This window comes from Neopsephotus bourkii, unplaced genomic scaffold, assembly GCF_033783945.1.
Source record: "Neopsephotus bourkii isolate Nb327-2 ecotype Australia unplaced genomic scaffold, CSIRO-AGI_Nbou_v1 NB_1053, whole genome shotgun sequence".
Taxonomy (NCBI): Eukaryota; Metazoa; Chordata; class Aves; order Psittaciformes; family Psittacidae; genus Neopsephotus; species Neopsephotus bourkii.
In genome coordinates, this window is record NW_026901542.1 from 3,197,554 (window position 1) to 3,218,330 (window position 20,777).

The 20,777-nt window shown below is 42.6% G+C and overlaps 1 long non-coding RNA gene across 1 annotated transcript; it reads right to left on the reverse strand.

The window, feature by feature from the left end:
- Nucleotides 1-7,002: 7,002 nt before the first annotated feature.
- On the reverse strand, nt 7,003-13,919 carry LOC133216464 (uncharacterized). The gene is made up of 2 exons (XR_009726642.1): nt 13,821-13,919; nt 7,003-7,427 (listed from the first exon to the last, which is right to left on the reverse strand). It is a non-coding gene; the product is annotated as an uncharacterized LOC133216464 (long non-coding RNA).
- Between the last annotated feature and the right edge of the window lie 6,858 nt (nt 13,920-20,777).

The following is a 20,777-nucleotide window of genomic DNA, read 5'->3' on the forward strand; positions in this document are numbered from 1 at the left end:
TGGGGTAAAGGTTGGGCTTGATGATCTTAAAGGTCTTTTCCAACCTAGTTAATTCTATGATCCTGTATGTGGGATCAGAGCCACAGGACACAATGCTGTAAGTTGCCACTGTCCTTTCAAGCTCCCAGCCTGAGACAGAAACCCGCCATGGCACCCCATTTACTATGGCAGATGGTGGGAGCCCTGTCTCGTACCACCGCTGACATCCCTCACTTGGGTTTCCCTCATCTGTCTTATCTGCAGCACCCCTGAGCTGTTTCTGAAGGCTTCCCCAGTGCTGAGGGCTGTGTTTGCAAGCTGATTTTCTAACCATGCACTGTACTGCTAAGGGAACCAGCTCTCTGGGAAGTTTTTCAGTCATGCTAGATACAGATGACTGGAAACTTCTCAACACCACCTATTTCTCTTCAGGAAAAAATACCAATTCATCAAAAGGGAAACCCCAAGCAGAAATCTGTTGGTGGGAGCAGAGTGGAAGAAAAGAAAACCAACTTTTTTTCTCTTGAGAAGGTGGGATTTCTGCTGAAGTCCTAAGAGACAAACAGCCCCAGCCCTGCACCCAGCACCCTTAGCTGAGACAGCTCCACAGTGGGCAACATCACCTGGAAAAAGCAGCCTGAGGTTGAGTCCCCAAACCAGAATCCAACCGCAAAGCCTCACCTGAAGCCTTCACCAAGTCGTGCAGCGGCCCCACCACCTCATCCAGCCTGTGCTAGGATCTGAAACACCACCCCCAAAACTAGAAACAGGAGTAAAGAGTGGATAACCCACCCTATTTCCAAGGCTGGTATTGGGGTGGCTAAGAGCACATGTATTTGCTGCAGGCTGTGGTGGGGTGAAGCCAGCCTCTCCTCTGCCCTGGCACCTGACCCTGCTTACCAGGAGGCGTTTGGGGGGTTTGGTTGTGGAAAAGTCCCCTCCAGTGTCCAAGATACCATTTGCATGTAAGGCACAACACGTGTAGCACATGTGTCTCTCGTCAGTATTGTGGTGAATAAGAAGATTGTAAAGGGACTTACTCTAAGCTGTGTGACTCACCCAGAGCCAGGCACCACGTCTTTCTTTTTCCCAAACTCAAAACCAGGAGGTGATAAGAGACTTGGTTGCTTTTTCACACCTTTGTGATCTATTTCTTCAGAAACATCTCTCTAGGGCTAGTAAATGGTAATTTAATGGGCTGTTTCCTCCAATATCCACTATTTTACTGGCTAAATGCAACACGATTTACCGGTCTGAGGGATTAAAGGCGATTCCTCCTTGTGTGAGGTAAAGCCTGTAAATCACATACCACCCTGTTCATCATCTGAAGGTTCAGTATGGAGTTTCACTGAGCTTTCAAAAGAGAGGATGCACAGAAACAAGGCAGCAACTGAGTTATTTTTCTCTACTCATTTATCTGTCATGCTTCTGATTTTAGGTGCTTCCTTTTTAGTGAATTTAACCCCTCTCAGCTTTCAATCTTTTCCTCCTTTTAGCTCAAGTGAAACACAGCTTTAATAAAGCTCAGAATTACCTATACTGTCAACCATCAGCATGTCCCCAAATGACAAATTAGCAGTGCTAGTGATAGTGGGGTAGGTCCTGCTGGTAGCTGCAGCAGGGTATGTGAGGGAACCCCTTCTGCTGGAGTCCTCATCGCTGCTGTTAATAGTAAGCCCGATGGATCAACAAGCTCCAGAGCTGCCCATATACGCTTTCACAAAGGCAATAATGAAGTTATTAAGCAGCTTATTTCTGCCCTCTGGGATAGGAGCCTTTTTGATGTGACCTAACATAGGGTCTATTTCTAAAATGCAGCCTACATTAAATGTGGGCTGCAAACCAATGTTGTTAGTGAACATATTAAACAGTTATTAGCAACAGTCTTTCAGCTGAGCACTAAACTGTATGGAATGGAATAAAGATGAGGGCATTTCACAACTGAGGCAACACAAGTTACGTTATAAATTTCAATATGCTGCCATGCTACACGAGTTATGTTAAATTATTTTTCACATATTTGAACCTATCAGCTGTTTCCTCGCTCTTTAAACAGGACATTCTCCCATGCAAAATCATTAAAAGCCTATTAACATGAAAAGGAAAACAACTTTGAATGTTAATAAAATACAAATACAGTTTGTTGAACTTGTCTTCCCTCTTATTTTGGCCAGACACATTTGTAGAGAGTGGCTGGTATGGCAATAACCGTCCCTCCTCACAGGCAGCAATGCAGGGCTGTTTTCTAATGTCATTATAGAAATAATTTGCAGATATCTCCATAAATTAACCTTTGCATCCGTATTCTGAAGAGTGGCTCAGGAAAATCAGCACGAAATGACAGAAGTTTACCTAAAAAAGCACTGCAATTGTTGCATGAAACTATTATTTTTACAGCTGACTTTGCAAATGATCCGTCACCTTTTCACGTACATTACAACTGGAAACGAAACGACCAAAAACCAGCACAGGCAACATGATATCCGGGACCTAAATAAGCATTCCTACACTCAGTCACAAGAAAGCTCATCCTATGAGCTTTAGGTTACAGAAACCTGTTATTTCTGTCTGGGTGTTAGAAAGGCAATTCCTTTACATAGTCTTCTTTTCTACTGCTATTTTTGTCCACACATATACCCAATTTTCACATGCGCATCTCAAATCCACCCAACCCCCTATAAACTGAAACTGCCTAAATTCCTTAGATAAACTCACTTGGTCAGGTTAGTGTGTACAAAGGGCTCTGAGAACACAAAGAGGGGCAGTCACAGAGGGCTATCAGATAAAGCATCCCAGCTTCTACTTCATAGCTGCTATCCCTCTAACAAACTGTGCAAAACATTTCAAGTTAAACAACGTTAATTGGGTCAGAAAATGAGAAGAAAAATAGAACAGAAATGTAGCAAAATAATAAAGGGAATTTAAAAATGAAGAAAGGGAATGTGCCTGTGGAGTGCATCCCATCCAGCTCCAGCTGCTTTGATTTGGACTGGGGGGGTGCCCCAGTTTTTGCAGGGAGCTCACCTGCACCTCAGCCATCACTGGAGTCAAGCTCAAGCAGCTGGGGGAATCACTGCAGCTCAGTCTTTTGATATTAAAAGTAAAGACTCTCTGCAGGAGGGAAAAAGGGAGTCCTTTACACACCTACAACCTGTTCTTTTTGGGGGGAGGTTGTTGGTGCTGTGTTTGAAGTCACAAGCACTGTAAAGCTCTGTGTCTAGGGCTCGATGCTACACACTTAAGCTAAAAATAATTTTTAATCAGAGAAGGCAATATAACATCAGTTAGGCAGTGCAAAGGCCAGTCTGGTCGGGTTTTTTTCTTCCCATGAATGCTTACAGATTTGAGTTTGCTTTGAAAACTAAATGGTACTTCAAAACACAGGAGCTTTAAGAATAAAATACCCATTAGCAGCTGTTAACAAGAATGATCACTGTAAATCCCTGCATATTAAGACAAGAATAAACTCCCCGAATTCAAAGACTCTCGAAGGAAGAAAGAGGAGGGAAAGAAAAAGCCCCAGAGACTCAGAACCCCCACAGGAGCAGGCTGGGAGCAGGGACCCACTGCCATCTTCAGGGATCTGCTCCTGCAAGTGGGTCCTGATGCTCCGGCACCTGCCTTCGCTCTTCCCATCTCCCAAGTGACCCTTCCTGTTTCCCACATGATGGAGCTTCTCCCTGTGGGTGTTTGCTGGGCAGTAAGGGACCAGCCAGAGTACCCACCCCCCAGGCCCAAGAGATGCATTTTCACCATTTCTGGGGCTTGCCAGGTTACAAACCCCGGTGTGCTATGAACAAACCACCAAGGACATGAGTCCTCATCCCTGCTACTGCTGAAGCTGTGCAGCAAAGAATGAAAAATTCATGGAATAAAGTACACTGACATGAAATTGAATTTACTGAGGAAGTACAGCATTATCACTGGCTGCTTGAGGAACTCGTGTGAGTGAGTCCTCAGAGATTGCTACGATGGTTGTTTCCTATGAAATACAGGGGCACGAGGTGGCACGCTTTCAGGGCTTGGTCTCCTGATGTCACCGTCACCTCCAGAGTTACCAAAACCCAACTGAACATGGTAACTGATGACATGTTTCTGCTGCCAGTCTGCTGTAAATGTGTGAGAAACTGCGCTGGCTCTGACCCAGTTTCATCCCTCTGAGGGATACTGCTCTACCCGGTGAGCAGTGAGATGCTGCTTCCACGCTGACCATGGGGTGTGTACACACGCTAGGCTGACTCTCACGGCTCAGATGATGCAGGATAATGGCTTGACTCAGGCAGCTGACTCCCCAGTGTGGCTCAAGCCCCAGACACCTCAGCCTTGCCTTTCCCTGTGAAGCACGGTTGCCGCCTGTCTTTGTGCATCTGTCCTCTGGTGCAGGGAACCATGCATCCCACAGGATCAGCCAGGCATCTTCCCCTTGCTAGCACAGGCTTTCAGTAAGCAAGAGGCGATTAAGGGAAATGAACTTTTCTTTCAGCAGTGAAAGCAGTGGAAGGCAGTTCTCCTGTTTCCCAGGTGTGTGTTATAATCCTGTAGTGTGAAACAGGGTACTTCTAGTTGTAAAAGAGCCACTGAGTCCAACTTTCATTCTTGGAAAGCAAGAAGCACCAAGAGAGCAAGAGATTCTTAACCAGTTCATCACGTATCAAATTGCTCACCCTAATAAAAGCAACCTACTGTACAATATTGAAACACTGACACAAGAACAGTAGCCTAGGCCTCTGACAGCCCAGCTGAGTGCCCCAGACAGCAGGTACAGTCAGCCTGCTCTGGGCTGTGTGCACTCCTCTGAGACCAGTGCATGTTTTAAACATGGAGACTAGACTACTTTCATCGCACAATGCCATATAACGTACCTGCTTATCACAGTGGTTGTAGAAGACGGATGTATACAAAATTGTAAGTTATCTCAAGCTGAAATAAAACACATCCCCAAACCCTGAGCTCAGTGTCTTGCAACTAAAAGTAGTACCCAGTCATCACTCACTTCAGTTGCAATCAGCCAGTTCAGATCACCATCCCAGCAGATGACTATTCCTGGTTTTTGTCATGTTAGGTTTTTGCCTGCATTGCGAGTCACATCAGCTCAACAGAGCCCAAGTCAAACACCAGCAGTAGGCAAGAGGTGGATGTAGGAATGATGGGGTGTGGAGCACTCCCTCAGTGAAAGCAATGAGCTGCTAGAAAAGTTCAATATATGTTGTGTAGTTTTAGTCTATTTCCATTTATAGCTTCAAACTTTGATGACTTTGGTGTTACATTAGCCCCTAACTGATTCCAAAAGTTACTAGGTAGTCTTCTCAGCCATACGAATGAGATGTAACTAAGGATGGAGTTTGGAACAGCACAGGAGGACCTCTCTTAAAAGCACTAACTCCTCTCTATTTGCAAAACTTCTCTTCTGGACAACAAAAGGTTTTAGAGTCAAGGCTGGAGCTATTTCCCTATTGGGAAAGAAATTAATTGCTATGGATTCAGGGGGGCTGTACAGCCCTCATGCTGGCAGGTGCAGAACCAGGAGCACAGGAGCTGCAGCCATGGTCCATCCCACCCCATCCATCCCACCCAGTAGCAAAGAGATGGTCAGCATTAGATGTTGCATTAAGCAGAGGTGGCATAATGAATGTGCCATCTAAGGATTCCTCCTAAGCCCCATTTGCTGCATGGTGTTGTAAACATGATAACATACCTGTTAGCAGTAAGCAGGGGCAGATTTACAGCAACTGGCTGAGAGGGCAGTGGCTCTCTAACCACCACCTGTTGGGCACCCATCCTGGCTAACAGGATGGAGAAACCAGTGTGCACGGCTGCACCCAGCTTTTCCAGCAACCCTTATAGCCCAGGAAAGTCTTGGTACAAAGCACAAGCTCTTCAAACATTATTTATTGCCTGGTTCTGTAGATGTGTATTACGTGGAAAAGTATCTCCCTCTCCTCTGGCACGGAATATTCTCTGACTTTTTGTGAATACCCCTATTTTCGCAGGTGGGAAACAGGGACAACAGCTGCCCCTGCCCTGCTTTTCTATTCAGCCTTTATACCCCAAAAGGCAAAGAAGCACACAGCAGAGAGCTTGACTTTGCAGTCAGCTAGCAGGGAGAGGCAGGTAGCAGCAGCTTAATCTAAGTACATTGTCATGGACCTCTAAAGGTCCTTTAGCAGATCACAAGGGGGGTGCGGATGAGTCCTTCTAGACTATTTATTATTTTGCCTCCTTTTTTTATGTGTCCTTTTTATTTGTCTCATCTCTAAGGGAAACAACTCCAACCTTATCAGTCTCTCTTCAGATGAGTTTTCCTCTGCTCCAACGATGTTTGTCACCCTTCCCTGAACCCTTTTTAATTCTTTTGTTATTACTTTGAACAAAGATGGATAGAACAGCAGAAGCAGTTCTGCAGCCACATGACTTGCAAACTACAGAAACTCAGGTCAAGGCTAGGCTGAACCCTGGAGCAGCTCTAGCAGGGTCAGTGGAGGAACCTCAGGAATGAGCGTACTCCTCTTCAGTTAAGCTTCTTGCCAAATTCGCTTTCCTTAGTATCGCTTAGGCTGTGAAAATCAACTGTTGCTGACAACAACAGTGAGTGCAACTGAAGTCACATCAAACATATTTTAGCTGGAAATGTGGATACACACAAGCCATACTGAGAAGTTCAGTAAAATCATGCCTAAACCTGTCTGTACAGCGTTGCAACACCTGACCAGAGAAATGATCTGGCCACCTCAGACTCCTGTTCAGACCACTGCCAAAAGGAAGGGACAAGAAACACACTACCATTTAATTAGGGGCCTGCCTTTTGTTCACGTGCCTGTTGTCATATCGTGCTGTCTAACAGGGTTTAGATATTTTTATTCTCCATACAGAGACACTTCCTTGTTTTTATTTTCACTAAATCCTTCATTTTGATGCATCAATCAATACCATAAATTAATAATACAGCACTCAGGATGTGCTGCTTTTCACTTCCATTTCAAATTGCCTTGTTTTGGCATTATGCGCAAGAATAAATAGGAGACCTTGATTTTCTATTACATTTATTATTTTGTTCATCTTCCACTCCATATTGACTCTATTCATACATTTACTTTTTTATCTGCTTTCTGAATCAAGCAGCTGTGGTCTCTCTTTATACAGAAGTATTTCCAGGCTTTTAAAGGATGCCTGTTGGTGTGGCAAGAATCTGCTTTGTCCAACTACTCTGCAACCTAAAGGGAACCTGATGCAATACAACCAACCTCCCATTAAGTATAACAATGAGTTATCTCTGTGTAAGTTCTCAGGCTTTGCGGAGTTTCAATCAGGTGTACAAATTTGGACCAATATCTTGAGCGGTGCCATCCTTCCTGATCCCGTATAGTTTGACCTAATCCCATGGCAGCTGACAGAAGCTCTTCCAGCCCTTCGCAGGTCCTGGGGCTCTTTCATCCATCGCTTTAAGGGCACTGTTGGAAAAAAAGGAAGACGGAAGCACATTCAGATGAAATAAAATGAGGTGAGCGACACAACAGGGCAATGCTGGAACCACCACTGGTCAATCTCATAGCAACATCTTCACACTAGGCCTGAGAGATTTTCCTTCAGGCAGATGTGTTTCACATGCCAGTGGCTATAAATGCTTCCTGCATTAAGGATGCATAGTGCAATATAGTGATTTGTATTCTGAAGACATCTGTAAAGTCACAATTAAAAGTAACCGACAAAAGCCAAACCAGATGTCTAGTGATATGTGTGTTAGTACTGAGCTCAGACAGGTTTCCACAATCTTGAATTTTCTTGTCAAGAGCCAAACAAAAGCCAACGGTAGCCCGGTTTCGTGAAAGTGATGCAGGTTTTATGAACCCCTGGATACAGCCTACTCTGCAGATGCAACCACAGCCACTATGCAAGTGCTGCCCCCCTCTTACTTGCACCAGAGCTCTCACATCCTTCTGCACCATGGGGCTGGTCTGAGCTCAGCTAGAGAGCTGACCTCCTTCTCTATGCAGAGAGCAAAGGGCTACACAGACACTACCTGCCAGTTCCCAGCTGGACTCTGCTGAATAAGAGTGTCACAGATCTCTGTCATACCCAGGCAAAGGGATATTCATGAATTCTCACTTTAAATCTCATTCCATTTAAAAAACTGCTGTCCCCTTGAGAGGTTTTTTTTCAGTACTTGCAAACCTGCCAGGTTTTTTAACATATAAATAGGAACATTTAGTAAGAAAACAGGGACATGATTCTAACTCTATCGAAATACATGTGATAGAAAGAGCTTTTAGGAGAAAAAGAATTGAAAAGATTCACTGCTTTTAAAGAATGGTTAAAACCCATCTTTCATTAGAGAAACACCGAGGAGGAATGGCTTTGATCCCTCAATATTATCAGAGCAAAGGCAGTTAATACCTACTTCTAGAGTAGCAGCATTAGCTTTTGTACAGAATTCTTTAAATGACTTCCAGGGCCATTAAAGTCAATTGTAAAACACCACTGCGTTTACCTAACCAGAATTACCCCAGCAGATCAGTCCACAATAGGTTTTAGATGTCATAATATCAAGTGCTGCAATTATGAACTTCTGCTACTTTCGGCCAGCTTCATCCCACTAACTTTGGGAACCTCAGCCAAGAACAAAAATCTTGCTCAGCCCCTCTGAGGTCAATGGAGAACTCCAGGCAATAGTTTAGGCTGTTATGTGGGATGAATCCAAGATTTTGGACCCCCCAGAAATAACCAGCCTGGAGTACTTAGGTTCCCTGTTGAATAAATGGAGACATACATGGAATAGGATCTGGGAAAGCCATGAAAAGGAATGGGGAGCCCTCTCACTGAGCTGATACTAAGGGGATGGGGGTAAAAGCCTCTTCTCCCTCAGTCCCAGCAAGCTGCTGGTGCAGCCTTCTCACTTTCCTTGCTTTCTAGAAGCACCGAGGACATCCATACAGGTCTGTGGGAGCCTTGGCCACTCTGCTCAAAGCAATTTTAACCTAATCTTGTAGCCAACAGTATCTAACAGGATGGTGCTCTCCCAGTTTCTCCATAGTAAATTGTTCTAGTTTTTATCAAATGCTTATATGTCTGTTGTACTTGCAAGGCAGAAAGTTACTCTCTAATCTAGTGTTGTGGTTTAACCCCAGCTGGTAACTCAGCATCACACAGCTGCTTGCTCACTCCCCAGGGTGGGGAGGAGAATCAAAAGAACACAAACCGTACAGGTTGAACTAAGAGCAGTTTAATAACTAAAATAAAGTAAAATATAGTGATAATAGAAAGTACACCAATAATAATAATAATAATAATGACAAGAGGAAACAACAAGAGAAGAAAGGAAAGCTCAGAAAACTCAAGTGATGCACAATACAATTGCTCACCACTCACTGACTGATCCCCAGCCTGACCTGAGCTGTGATCTGCCCTCCCAGATAACTTCCTCCAGTTTATATACTGGGCATGATGTGTTGTGGCATGGAATACCCCTTTGGCTAGTTTATGTCAGGTGTGTGTCTCTGCTTCCTCCCGCCTTCTTGTTCCCCTCCTCACTGGCAGATCATGAAACTGAAACGTCCTTCATTGGGGTAATCATTACTTAGCAACAACTGAAAACATCGGTGTGTTGTCAGCATTGTTCTCAGACTGAAGCTGAAACAAAGCCCTGCACCAGATACTATGGAAGAGAAAAATAACTGTTACAGCTGAAACCAGGACATCTATTCACCTAGAGTATGAGTGGAAGGAGGACTGCATTCTGTTTGCTGCTGTCATGATGATCAGTTATTTTACAGGCAACATTGACTGGAGAAGAAAAAACTTGATCTGAAAGAAGAAACCATCATGTTTAGTGGATATCTGAAAACACCTAGTTACCCTCAGTAATGAGACAGGGCTGGTCATGTCCCTAAACTATCATCCAAGAATCTAAGGACTTTACTGGCGGAAACACTGGGGCCTAAAGACTTAAGATACTGACAGGGTCAGCTAGCACCAGACACAAGATTTTAAGTATGTAATTATGGATTGATATCCTCATACGCATGTATGATGTGCTGGAGATACTGCTGCTTCCAGCTTTCTTTACAATATGAATATTATGGGGAAGCCCAACAGCTGCAAAGAAAAAGGACACCCTGGGCTTATTTAGTCTGGTTCCCTCTCCCACATGTAGATGGAGGCATATATGTAGCACACTGCCATTAATAATTCAAATTATATAAATAATTAATTTTGAATGACACAAGGAATGAGTTGACCTGCTATCTACATACCACTCGCACTGGCATAGCATGATTGCCAAATAAGATAAATAAACGGGTTTTTACCTAGGGGTCTGAGATCTGGTTTAAAAACATAAATACCACTAGGAGACAAGAGTGTGCCATCTATGAGATTGCCACCCATGAGATTACCACCTAAGGTTGTGCGGAAGACTGAGAAGAGGCTAGATTAGATAATGAGGACCAAGGTCATCAGCTGCATTTCATGCATTTTCATGCATTTTTGTACTGGAAAAGAAGTCTTCTATTCATTTACATGTACTGTTTGTTGGGTTTTTTTCTGATTAGAGAGCATTACAAAATGCTTTTGTGCAATATATTCCGTATTTTATAAAGCTCTCATAGAAACTACACACACACTTAATATGTATATAAACATAATTTATAATAAGATAAATAATTCCTTAACTTCACAGTGGAAATTAAAATCATCTGGCTTTCAATAATGAAGAGGAGAATCAGATGCAGGTTAATGAGAAGATTTGTCTGATTAACCTTCTCCACAGTCAATGACTTCTAATGGTCCATCAGTCATCCATGCCTAAGTAGTGTTGCCAAATGAATTCAACCCATGCCCAAACATGTATTTATAGAAACAACCGTAGGTCACTAAATAAAACCTGGAACCACGAGTTAGTTATTGAACATCAGGCAAACCATGCCCAGAGCATTCAAACACCTAAAGCTGCACTCTGCATGACCGAATTATTAGACATTACAGTTTCACTGGTATTATACACCCATGTGAGAATTGAATCACATGAGAAAGAAGGGTCACGAGCAACAAGAAATCTCTGGTGATTCTGACTTGTTAATAGATATGATTCTGCATAGCAGTGACTGATAGACAATCGTGCTTAGCAATTGGAAAGTGACATTCTTGTGTTTAAAATTAGTTGTTGGTTTTAATCCAGTTAGCAGCAGTGAGAATGTAGCTGTATTATTAAACCCTCTTGTGCTCTGATGGATCAAGGGCTGGAGTTTGAGAAGCTGAAATAAGAAGGTAAGATAGACTTCATTCCTTCTGTTAACGCTTTGGTTTAATTGTCCCCATAGGACAATGTGGGGAAATTCCCTTTTCCCCTGCCTTTCCAGCATCTGTTACAAAGACAAATACAAGTCCTTTTTCTGAAGATACCAAGTAAATACCTGAAATGTCATGAACTCTTCTTTAAAAAATAAAAACAAAGCCAAAAACACAATGTGCAGGTGGAGCCCAGATGTTGTTCTACAGTGTTATCGGTATCCAAAAGGGTCATTTTGGGAAAAGACTTGTGAAACCATTTAGGATTTTTGTTGCCATGCTTGAGGACATAAATCAGGCACCAGCTGCCAGAAGTTAAGAACTGTCCCTGTGATTCAGTTACTACATAATATTTTCGTAGGATTTATTGAACCTTTCTTTGAAACATACGGTGTTGACCACCATGCAAGAAACAGTAATGGACTCATCAGACTAGTGCTATGAAGACAGGCTGAGAGAGTTGGGCTTGTTCAGCCTGGAGAAGAGAAGGCTCTGGGGGGACATTATCACAGCCTTTCTAAAGGGCACCTACAAGAAATCTGAAGAGAGACTTTTTACAAGGGCATGTAGGGACAGGACAAGGGGAATGCCTTTAAACTGATCGAGAAGAGATTTAGATCAAATATAAGGAATAAGTTCATTACTGTGAGGGTGGTGAGGCACTGGAACAGGTTACCCAGGGAAGCTGTGGATGTCCCATTCCTGGAAACGTTCAAGGCCAGGTTGGATGGGGCTTTGAGCAACCTGGTCTAGTGGAAGATGCTCCTGCATGTGGCAGGGGGGTTTGAACCAGATGATCTCTAAGGCCCTTTCCAACTCCAATCATTCTATGATTCTATGGTTCTATGGTTCTACAATAATTAATAAAGCAAGGACAATTCATTGGCTAACTTGATTGATTTTTTTCTCTTTATGAACTGCCACAGACTAAGGTCCAAACTTTCAAATATGACTATTATTCCAAATTAGTTGTGATTCCCACTATAAAAACCTCTTACATATGAAAGGGCTCATTAAGATAAAAAGTGTGGACTGCATAAGTAAGCTTTTCATTGTTCCAGGTTTCAGTCAGGCTCATATCTTCAAATAAATATCATAGAACAAACTGAAAACACTGAATATTCCAAATGAATATGAGATGAAAAACTTTTGAAACAAAGAACATAAACGATGCCTTTTGTGCACACTTGTGATGCAAAGTTGCAAGAGTTCAAGTGCTTATAAACCCAAACTGTACTGTGTGTTGAATTCCAAATGCCAGACATTCAAGCCTGAGACCATTTTTTTGCCAAATTCTATCTTTTCCACAAGCCTGGCCAAGGGACAGACCCTGCCTCTCACCCTGCATTACTGTGCTGTCTAAGAGCAAATTTTGGCTTCGGTGTCAGGGGTACACCCACCACTACTTGGCCCTACCATCTGTTCTGAGGGAAGCATCTAGCCAACAACTTGGCTCTTCGGCACCACTTTCTTAATTATGTTTTGCTAATTGTGTTATTGACCTTCCTCTGAGGAAGTTCCTCTCTTGTGAGACCAACATTAACTCAATTAATTTAAAAACGGAAGGTGTTTTTTCTTTTTTTAACGGAGCAGAGAGCATTCTAAAAATGGCATGGAAAGGAAGGGTACCACAGCACAAATGCCCCTGCTGCCTACATCTGGCCATCTCAGACTAATGGAAATTATTCTCTTTCTCGTTACCAAAAGTATAGATTGTGAGCAGAAATGGGCAAACTACCTGTCCTGGGTTCAGCAGTAGCAGTCATTTTTCTCCTCCTTAGTATCTGGTGCAGTGCTGTGGTTTTGACTTCCAGCCTGGGAACAGCGCTGATAACATCAATGGTTTTAGTTGCTGCTCAGTAATGTTTACTGTGACCAAGGACTTTCTGAGTCTCATGCTCTGCCAGGGAGGAGGGAAGCCGGGAGGAAGCAGAGACAGGACACCTGACCCAAACTAACCAAAGAGGTGTTCCATACCACAGCATGTCATGCCCAGGATGTAGAACTGATGGCAGTTACCCGGAAGGGGAGTTCACTGGCAAGGTCGGGCTGGGTATCGGTCGGCAGGTGTTGAGCGGTTGTATACTCTTCCCTTGGTATTTCCCTTATCATTATTATTATTGGTGGTAGCAGCAGTGATTTGTGTTATACCTTAGTTACTGGGCTGCTCTTATCTCAACCCGTGGCAGTTACATTCTTTTGATTCTCCTCCCCATCCCTCTGGGAGCAGGGGGTGGGAATAGGGGGTGGGAGTCAGAGCGAGACTGCATGGTTCTGAGTTATGGCTGGGTTTAAACTGTGACACTATCTCTTTGCCATAATAATAAGGAAATAATATGTGCCTAATGTAGGCCATTGCTTCACTTAATCCAACCTACTCTAAACAGGATATTGTTCTTTTACAATACAAAAAGTATTTGATTGAAACAAACAACACACAGGACAAATTTCTAGGGGCAAGTAAAGAATACATTCTGGTAAGCAAAAGGTAAAGTCATAAGGAGACAAGAAAAACATTTTGAGAGACAACTGGCTAAAGGAATCAAAAGAAGTAGTCAAACCTTTCTCAAACAGGCAGCCTGTCAGGTAGTCAATGAGGCCCACAGGTCTTCAAGAAAGGAATAGCAAAGTGGACTGTAGCCAGGTAAGAGCATCTCGTGAGATTCCCACTGCATCGGCTTTCCTGCTGACAACAAATAGGAGCAGCTCAAACGTAGTAGGGGAAGATTAATAAAATAGGTAGGTAGTAACAGATCAGCGTTACCATATGGTATGTACCCAGCTGTAAAAGCTCTGCTAACTTCAGTGCACAACCCACTACTTAAAGGGTACTAAAGCAATAAAAAAACAGATGTGAACATAGTTTTGGAAAAGAAAGTTAGAAAAGGTCCAGAGACCTACAGATTTATAAATCTGATTTGGGAACACTGACCTGGGAAACTTACAATAAGGCATAGAACTAAGACACAGGGCAAACGGGTACAACTGGGAAAAAATACTATGACTTTTGTAGGGAGAAAATCTTACCTCATAAATCCACTGAGCTCCTTGGGAAAAGTCAGTGAGAGCACAGACTGCAGTGGTGCTGTCGATGCAGCACGCTTGTGTTTCCAACAGGGTTTTGACAAGGTCCCTCCCGGGAGGTTTCTAAATAAATAAATAAAGCTCTTGTGGTCAGAAAGGGTAGGCACAAAAGGTCATTTTTTTTCTTCAAAAAAGAGAGATTTCCAGAGGAGTCTCAGCAGCATCTGTGAAGTTGTGAGCTCCATTTGCCCATAAATCATCTGAGAAAGGTGAATGGCAGCGTAGCAGGGTTTGTTGATGGTACAAAATAGGTTAGGGCAATATAAACTAAAGCTGACTGCATTGTGACAGAGACCAGTCGCAATATGACACACATGGGAGTCATCTTATCTAACCACCAACATCTAAAACATAGCTCTTAGAGAAATCAAGAGTCACCTGAGGCTCCTTTTGTACTCAGTGGAGAGAAACAGGCACTTTTAAGGCTCAATTCCCCTGGTCTGTCTGGGATACAGACATTAGAATCAGACAAATCACAACCCTGAAGATGCCTCTTTCTGCTGCCTGACTCAGATGCCATTCATCTACATTTAGTAGGATGAACATGCTCTGAGTATCCAGGCAGTAAAATAGCAGACAAAATTCAATGTCAATAAATGTGAAGTAATGAATATGGAGGGAAACAACTTTAACTAGACATATATAACTTAATGGATTTTAAATTGGCTATTACCTTTCAGGAAAGAGAACTAGGAGTCACTGCTGGTAGGTCTGTGGGAAGTTCTCAGTTCACTGTTAACACCAGTCGGAAAGACACACAGCTTTGTCAAGTGTCAGTGATCTGGAGACTCTAAGGGCATAATAACACAGGTACAATTTAGGACAGGTTAGACAGGATTTTTATTAACTGTGATTGGAGGGAGAGACTATTTGGACAGCATTGCCCCCTCTGCTCCCGAGTGCTCTGCCTAGTGACTGCAGAGACCTAGCCTATAGACTATGTCAGTATATAGGAAAGGAATAAAAGCCAAACCAGAAATGAAATGATGGCATTGTACAGATGGTGTGAATTTACCCATCTTATGGTTCTATAATGTGAAAAAATCATTGATGATACAGGTGTAGGAGAAAGACAAAGGGGGTGGTCCAAAGGTTGGGACACCTTCTGTATGGAGAGAAAATAAATCAGCAGGATTCATTATGTGGAAAAGAGACATTTAAGGTCAATAAAATCAGGATTGATGTGGAAAAGAAGCTTACTTATTCACCCTTTGTTGTAACTCTACCAACATAAATGGAAGGAAGAAAATTCTCAGAATGGGGTTGTCATCACAGGCATATTGACAACAGCATATTCTGAACCTAAACTAGCGAAAGCCCTGATGCACTGAAGTGCACTGCAGCCCGCTCCCAGGAGGTGGTGTGTGGGAAGGAGCAGCAGAAGGAAGATGTTCAGGGACAGCCTTTAGGGGAAACCATAGATGAGAGGACAAACAAAAAGCTAACAGAAGGCCCATCAGACCCCATGCAGCTGGAGAGGCATGGGACTGCCGAGAGAGGCTGTACAGAGTGAAGGGTTCAGAGAGCTGGGAGAAACATAGAGATTGGAAAAACCCTGTGCATAATGAAAGATAAGGCAAACAAGCGTGGTTTCTCAATCCACTAACAGCATAGTGTCTAAGTAGACAGACATGTGGGGCTGTTGACTCTGAATCCCAGGGAAGCCTGTTCCCTAGCTGTAGGTAGATTATCCAGCACTGCCTTTAGCACAAGGCCAGTGAGTAATCACCTGGGGCATCATTTAGGGGACAAAGTTTAAAAGGGCCCTAATAATGCACAATGAAACAGGTAACTGACAGAGGGTAGGAAACACTGAAACTCCTGCAGATCAGAACTGTGACTCTTCTACAGCAAGCAACCTGAGTTCTACAAAACTGAATTATACCTGATATTTTTCATACATTGTATAAATATATATCATTTTTGAGAGTCTGAATGTAGGCATTTGGGAAGATGTCTAAGCTACTGATCAAAGATCAATTTTTGAGAACTGCCAAAGCTTCAAATCCAGTAACGTGCAACAAAAAATTGTGAATTAGCAGTTTCTGTGTTGAAGATCTTCCAAACACGGAGGAGACTATGAAAAATGGCAGAAGAAAAACTAAAAAGAGGTACAAATCTTCTCCCATGTCCTTCACAATGGGTATACAACAGCTCTAGGTAGGAAAGAAAGCAGATGTGTTTCCAGCTGTGGCATCCACTTAGAAAAGCATCAGATTATATTCTGTGCTGCTTGAAAGAAACTAAAAGAGCCGACTCAGTATCCAACAGACTTGTACTAATGGAGGGCTGGACAGAGTTTTTAACCCACAATCTTTGCAGAGTTAGGAGAAATGCACTTCTTGCTGGAAAGAGGCACAACCTTGATTTTCCTTATGGATCCTGTAGTACGTGTTCCCAGAGCAGGAGCGATAACAGGCTGGGCAGGGGGACGGTGATGGTGGGACAGCAGCAGTGGTGGCACTGTCTGTGGTGGCTCTGCTTCCCCACAGGTCCCATTGCACCATGGCTGACATTGAAAAGTTCAGCACGTAGGCAGGAATTTCCCTGGCCCCTCCATTCACAGAGCATGAAGTCTCTGCATCTTTCTCTTTTATTGTTTTCTTTAGCCTCTCCCTTGTTCAAAGGCTCATGCTGGATGATCTAAACCCTTGTGGTTAACAGCTTATTTAATGAAATATTGATATTTTCTTTTTCCCTCATGCGTTAGGAAATAGGGTCTTCAAGCACTTTGATGAAGCACTGTAGTTTCCTCCAACTCTTTTCAAGGTCTAACTGAAAGCCTAAATCCTAAACTGAATGTTTCCTATTAAATTATATCCACATTTCCTACAAGTCCTATAAAAATAAAGTATGCCCACCAAGATCACCGATGAACGAGAACACCACAACCTTTCCAGTTTCTCCAGCGGTCGAGGTCCATCTACAGCCACACATGGAAAAACAGATGAGTGCGTTTTGAGAGGAAATTACCCTCACCAAAAACCAGAGGAGTGAAGCAATAAACTCTGTAATAGTCACTTGGTAATTAAACAAAGTGGAAACAAGATGATGTGCTTATCTTGAAGAAAGAGTAGTGTGTAGTTTGGATAGTATAAAATAAATGCAATTAGAGAATATATAAAAGGAATGTGTACATTACTTCTGATTACTGATTTATAATTTTAGTATTAGAGATGAAGATGCCTAGGAACTAAGGTACACCCAATTTGATTAATATCTTAAAAAAATAGAAAACAGAAGCTATCAGTAATTTAAAATCATAAATGAAAATAAGAGTATCTATAGGGTTCTGAAACAGATTTTAACTGAATGCAACCTGATATTATAATAGAAACATCTATAGAGAAAGTTTTTCAAAATACCCATGGTATTCCTGTTAGTATTCATCACAATGTGGTTCGAATGGAATCATAGTAAAGAGTAACAGCACGGAGGAGGTGTAACTCCAAACTGATGAATTCTGCAATAAAGTACGGTAATCTGAAATACTGCCTATGGAAAGCACATTTTAAATGTTTGTCAGTTTCCTTCATGGGTAAGTTTCAGATTTAATGATTCATATGAAAATTTACTTTGAAACTAATTCTGATTTTCCTCATATGAGTTCCCTGGGATGAACAGGGAAAAAATAGGGTTTTTTTTTAAACTTCTGGAACTTTTCTGTACCAGATGAATTCTTTCTATGGAGCGTCAAAGAGACTGAATATATGCTGGAAGCCTTTCTGAACCAGGATTTTCACTTTGCCCAGTGGAAAGCATCTGGCTGCATAGCAGTTTTAACCAGCTTGAAAATGTATACTTCTCAAATACGAACAAATGGGCTCTTGGTTAGAAGAGTTTGTGATCCTCAGGCATCTTTAAACTTTGTTTAAATCTGAGATAAACATGAGCTCAGTGCACGTAACTGAAGTAATTTAAAAGTGTAGCCTACACACTAATGCCAACTTAAATCAGCTGAGGAGCTAGTCAGAAATATTGTCCAGAGCACCCACAGAAACCTTGCACAGATTGCCTGTCTGCATATTTTCAGTATCCTCTGTAAGAGATTATGCTGGAGAAAGTCATAGGTAAATGCTGTTATCTCCTGTGAGTTATCTGCACTGGCCAAACAAATGCTTTATGTTTTTTCTCTGTTTAACTTTACACAATTAAGGCTTGGAGCCATTAGCAGAGAAGTCTGCATAGGTAAGGGGAAAAAGTATTTGTTAAATACCTTCAGGTTACTCCTTTTTTTGTTGTGTGAAAATAGGAAAAGAACTATCCATCCATGTGTTGTGCTACTAGCTGCTAGAAAACAAAAGGCTTTATTTGTGGAAGAGAAAACACAAGTGTTGATTTCCTTCACTACAATACATAGAAAAAAAGGCTAAACAGTGGATAACTCTTTAAATGGGGAATTCAGAGCCATATCTGAGGAAGTTCCCCATTGGTTCTCTCCATTTGCAAATTACAAACGTGTGTCTGACAGCCAAGACTTCTGCTCAGACTCAAAACTAAGAAACAAGTTAGATAGACATAAAATACAACAGACTTCAGGAAACTTCTCTAGGTCTTCCAAAACTTAGACTAAAACTAAATGTCACCAAGGAAAGAATCAACAGCTTTGCCTGTTTTTCTTTCCCTTTTTAATCTCAGTCACTATTATTAGCCACCGTAATCAAAAGACAAGGCGTTTTCTTGCCCTAGCTAGGTTTAGAATAATGTCTTTGGTTGGTGGGCTTTGTGAGAGAGAGGATGAGAGGCAGGGGAAGGTGTTTGTTTTGTAAGGACAACACATGCTGTTCTGACTAGAAGAGTTATCCCCAGAGTAAGTCATTCTCTGAGAATGAGTTAGTGGACCTGGCTTGCCAATCAAAGGGTAAAATGCACCTTGACCAGCTCCATAATAAAAAAAAAAATGGAAAGGAAGGTGGTATTGTGATATTGTGATGTTGAATCATAAAGCCTCAAAGATCAGTGCAGTGAGTTGTAAGGGGTGTTGGTCTGTGACATGCTTCTTTGTCACCCCGGTCATCTCTGAGCTGAAACTCTACCCTCAGGGCATGAAATAACTTTCTGTCACTGATTTGTATGACTATTGCTCCCAAGGTCACTAAAGCCAAGGCAAAAGTGCCCCAAATCCCACTGACTGCACAAAGGGTCATCATGTGCTCTGCAAGAGCCCCAGTGCACAGGAAGAGCTGCGTCCTGATGATGGCACAGCAAAGGTGCTGCTGCCTGCTCCATGTCGCATGCAGAGGCAAAGCGTGGTGGCACAATGGGCACAAACACAGCTCCTGAGGTCACAAGGTAGCCAGGATGCTGAGCAGGGCACTGTTCTAGTAGGATCCGCAAAGCAAATGCCAGCACAGGCTATGTGCTGGGGCTAAATACGTAGAGTCTCTGTCCTGCCTTTCCCTAACAATCTCCAATTCCTCCTCCAAAGCCTCCCACCTGCATTCCTGAGCTGCAGGGATGACCTCCATGGGGCATTTGCCTTGACATGGGAGGTGGGGAGCCCTCTGCACACATAAAACTTAAGAGACCTTGGCGAAGGCCATTCCTTCATCTTTCTCCCACTCCAATTTCCAAATGCAGCATCAGAGTCCCTCCTGTCTTCCCAGCTGATGAAATATAGCTGTTGTAAAATGCTCGCTAACCACATTTAGCAAATGGAGATAATCAAATAAAAATTAAACTCTACGTACTAAAGAAATGCAGTTTCCAAAACACAGACTTTGGCTAGAGACTGTGTTTTGCTTAAGAGCCTGCCAGCAGATCTGTGGACTGTTTTGTAAACAGTTCTCAAACTGGTGTTTGTGGGAGAGACACATGGGAAGGGGATGAGAGACAGATGGACATATTAAATGTATCCCAAGGGAAGTTCATCAGGAAAGAAGACACTTGAGAGCTGCTTTGATGGGGATCTATGAGAACTGTGTACAGTGGAAAGGAGGTGAACAGGGAATTGCTGTTCATTGTTCCCATTGTTTCCTGTTACACAGAAGCTAAGCGACAGCCTCAACTGTATGTTTAAGGCAAACAAAAGGAAGCATTTTTCTAACATAAGATACAATTTAATTGTGTAATTTCTTGCTACCAAAGTTATAAATGAGCTTTAAAGGAAATTAGATGAGTCTGTGAAGGATGGGATTACCAGGACTGTGTAGCAGCATGGTTTAGGTGCAACCTGCAGCCTCAACCGTCCAAACCCAATAACTGCTGAAGATGAGATGGTGTCCTGGGGTACCAGATGGCGTTCCACACAACAGCATTCTTTATTTGTATTCTTTCTAATACTCAAACCCTAGGCGTTGATACTGATCACTGTTAGATTCTGCATCATGTGACAGAGACATAATTTGCCCTAATTGGCTGCTCTCGCATTCCAGAAGACGATCCATGTATCTTTTGGGGTTTTTTCTGACCTTTCAATAGCTGAAAATCTCATG